Here is a 3,993-nt window from a genome sequence, read left to right on the forward strand (position 1 = left end):
TCCCTGTGAATGATGGTTCTAATGTTCAATCCTCGGCCATTAGACCATCAATCACAGCAGCCTGGCCCAGTCATGGAACCCTTTCATCACGGAGAGAGGGATGGGGGAGGTGAAGAGAGGGATGGGGGAGGTGAAGAGAGGGATGGGGAGGTGAAGAGAGGGAGGGGGGAGGTGAAGAGAGGGATGGGGGAGGTGAAGAGAGGGATGGGGAGGTGAAGAGAGGGATAGGGGAGGTGAAGAGAGGGAGGGGGAGGTGAAGAGAGGGATGGGGGAGGTGAAGAGAGGGATGGGGAGGTGAAGAGAGGGATAGGGGAGGTGAAGAGAGGGATGGGGGAGGTGAAGAGAGGGATGGGGAGGTGAAGAGAGGGATGGGGGAGGTGAAGAGAGGGATGGGGGAGGTGAAGAGAGGGAGGGGGGAGGTGAAGAGAGGGAGGGGGAGGTGAAGAGAGGGAGGGGGAGGTGAAGAGAGGGATGGGGGAGGTGAAGAGAGGGATGGGGGAGGTGAAGAGAGGGATGGGGGAGGTGAAGAGAGGGAGGGGGAGGTGAAGAGAGGGATGGGGGAGGTGAAGAGAGGGAGGGGGAGGTGAAGAGAGGGATGGGGGAGGTGAAGAGAGGGATGAGGGAGGTGAAGAGAGGGAGGGGGAGGTGAAGAGAGGGAGGGGGAGGTGAAGAGAGGGATGGGGGAGGTGAAGAGAGGGATGGGGGAGGTGAAGAGAGGGATGGGGGAGGTGAAGAGAGGGATGGGGGAGGTGAAGAGAGGGATGGGGGAGGTGAAGAGAGGGAGGGGGGAGGTGAAGAGAGGGAGGGGGAGGTGAAGAGAGGGATGGGGGAGGTGAAGAGAGGGATGGGGGAGGTGAAGAGAGGGAGGGGGAGGTGAAGAGAGGGATGGGGGAGGTGAAGAGAGGGATGGGGGAGGTGAAGAGAGGGAGGGGGGAGGTGAAGAGAGGGAGGGGGAGGTGAAGAGAGGGATGGGGGAGGTGAAGAGAGGGAGGGGGAGGTGAAGAGAGGGAGGGAGGAGGTGAAGAGAGGGATGGGGAGGTGAAGAGAGTGAGGGGGGAGGTGAAGAGAGGGATGGGGGAGGTGAAGAGAGTGAGGGGGGAGGTGAAGAGAGGGAGGGGGGAGGTGAAGAGAGGGAGGGGGGAGGTGAAGAGAGGGAGGGGGGAGGGAGGAGGGAGGGAAGGATATGGAGGGAGGGGAGCAGAGGAAGAGGGAGAGAGATGAGTGAGGTCATTTAGACAGATTGATGGTAATGAGAGGAGGCTTGAGATCTCTCAAGTAGTGATAACTACTCAGCACTGCCCAGCGCGCGTCACTGTGTGTGTGTGTGTGTGTGTGTGTGTGTGTGTGTGTGTGTGTGTGTGTGTGTGTGTGTGTGTGAGAGAGAGAGAGAGAGAGAGAGAGAGAGAGAGTGTGAGTGTGGGTGGAAGGGTGCTGCCCCCACCGAGACCTCCACCAAGATCTCAGACCGTGACTGCCATTGCATAAACTGTAACAGAACATAAACAGAACAAGAACTGAGCACGATCCGAGCATGAACTTATTTACAGAACACCACAAGCTGTGCCACACTAGATTACAGTTTTTTTCAGTTGTTTAAACACGTTTCCTGACAGAATACCTAATTTCCTCGAAACTCTAAACACACACCACAGAACACATACAATGCAAAAGCCAACACATCTGCAAAATGACACGTTGCCTTCAAAACAATGTTATTCAGGTATCTCCACTAAATGGTATATTGTGTTCAAATGACAGACACAGACATCCTATGAGTAGACATTTCTAAGTGTCATGGGTGAGGACCTTTTATTTCTACTGGCATCTGACCAATCAGGGTGCAGAGGCATGCTCCAGGTTCAACAGTTTGTTAATTTAATACAAAAAAGCAATCAATTAAAAGTGTCCGTAGGCCACGACCACTGGGATTCAGTCTCGAGTCCATTGCGACCCAAGAGTCCAACGGTCGTGCTCACGGCATCAGTTAAGCTGTCTGTCGACACGGACCAGTCCGCCAGCGGCATCTCAGAGACACAACAAGGGCAGTCAGTCAGCCAACCACACACTCCAACTAGACACTCCAACTAGACACTCCAACTACACACTCCAACTACACACTCCAAACTACACACTCCAAACTATACACTCCAACTTGTGAATCACAAAGAAAAGTTTGCTTCATGAACACACAGCAAAGATGAAGTAGAAATCAAATCAAACTAGAAGATAAGTGCTCCTCTCAAAGACTGTGGCTACTATCCTCTAAGCAGGTCAGGGTGTTACAATAAGAGTGCATTAAAGTGTCCCTTGTGGAGCAGGCCGACAATACCAGATAGCACCTCAGCGCAGAATGCAGGCGAGTGAAGGTCAGCTGGATGGTGGGTCACAGTAGAAGATATAGAGGCGCTTAATTGGAGGAAGGGAGGAACGTGTCCCCACCCCTTTACTGTGGTCAAACCCTCCCTCTCTCTCGTGCGCGACCACGCCTCAGTCGGACCACGGTGCTGTGGTCCGGTCCTCCGCGTGGTCGTCTCTCTGCCCAAGGCACACACACAGGGACACCCAACAGCAGGGACACCCAACAGCAGGGACACCCAACAGCAGGAACACCCAACAGCAGGGACACCCAACAGCCGGGACGCCCAACAGTAGGGACACCCAACAGCAGGGACACCCAACAGCAGGGACACCCAACAGCAGGGACACCCAACAGCAGGGACACCCAACAGCAGGGACGCCCAACAGCAGGGACGCCCAACAGCCGGAGGGTCGTTCAGTTCTCCGGTCGCACCGATCACACCGTCCTCCACCATCCACACCTCCCGCTCATCTGCCCGCCCCTGAATGACCTGCCTGAGGGGACCGGAGAGAACCCCAAACCGCCCACACCTGTGTGCCAACCAACCCGAGCGCCCGGCGCACCGCTAGCGTGGAGTCACCAATCAGCACTCTAATTAAGACTGCGCCCTACTACCTATGCGCACCCACTCCTCACCCCATCACATGAGCACCAGTTAAACACTGATGTGTTGAATGGAAAACACTACTAGTCTGAATGGAAAACACTACTAGTCTGAATGGAAAACACTAGTATGAATGATTTATCAGGAGAATTGTGCCTCTGCATGCTCAGTGTTACACTTACTCCTGTTCTAAAATATCACAGTATAATGTTTTTATACTGAAATATAAAACACGCAAATATACAGTAACAACAAAAATATTTCTTTTATTTTTTCATTTATATATATACATCACTGCAAACACAACAGGATGTGCAAAATTATAGAACAAACAAAATAAGAAAAGAGGCTCTGGAGTAAAATAAATCCATAAATAAGGAGGCTGCATCCTGTCTTCATTTCCTCCTTCAGTCTCTCCCACCATGCCGCAGTTCAGTCAACTCTCAGCTCTGAAAAACACACAAATACTGTGAAATACTCACAATACTATGCAGTAACAATACTGTAGATTACTGTATTGACAAAAATAGGAACACACAGTTCCTAATCTTACACATAGGCATCATGTAAAACAGTATTTACAGTAGCATTCAGTCAGTAATCATGGAGAACTGTATTGATATGCTGTACTGCAGTAAGGCGAGTATATTTCTTATTTATTCTCCTAGTCCACATGATGGATGGAACTGAGAAGCGGCTCAAGCTGGACTGAAGCTTTCTTGCTCTTCCTCATCCTCCTCTTCCTCTCTTCAATGTTGCCGTCCATGGTTTCCCAAACCAGGAGCTCATCTCTGGCCCGTTCACAGTATTGCTGAAGCTCTGATTGCGTATTGCTCAGCAGGCTTGGAAATGTAAGTTTAGCTATTTGAATGGCGGTGTGTCGCATGTGAACACAATGAAATTTCATTCATGAAGATTGTTTGAAAAAAGCGTGGCTTAGAATTGAAATCTGAGTGTAAATCAGGAAATGTGTGTAGTTCAGCAGAGCTGGTTTAGATAGTTGGTACATGAGTTACAGGTTGTGGTTATT

The sequence above is a fragment of the Borostomias antarcticus genome (genome assembly GCF_949987555.1).
Source record: "Borostomias antarcticus genome assembly, chromosome: 21".
Lineage (NCBI taxonomy): Eukaryota > Metazoa > Chordata > Actinopteri > Stomiiformes > Stomiidae > Borostomias > Borostomias antarcticus.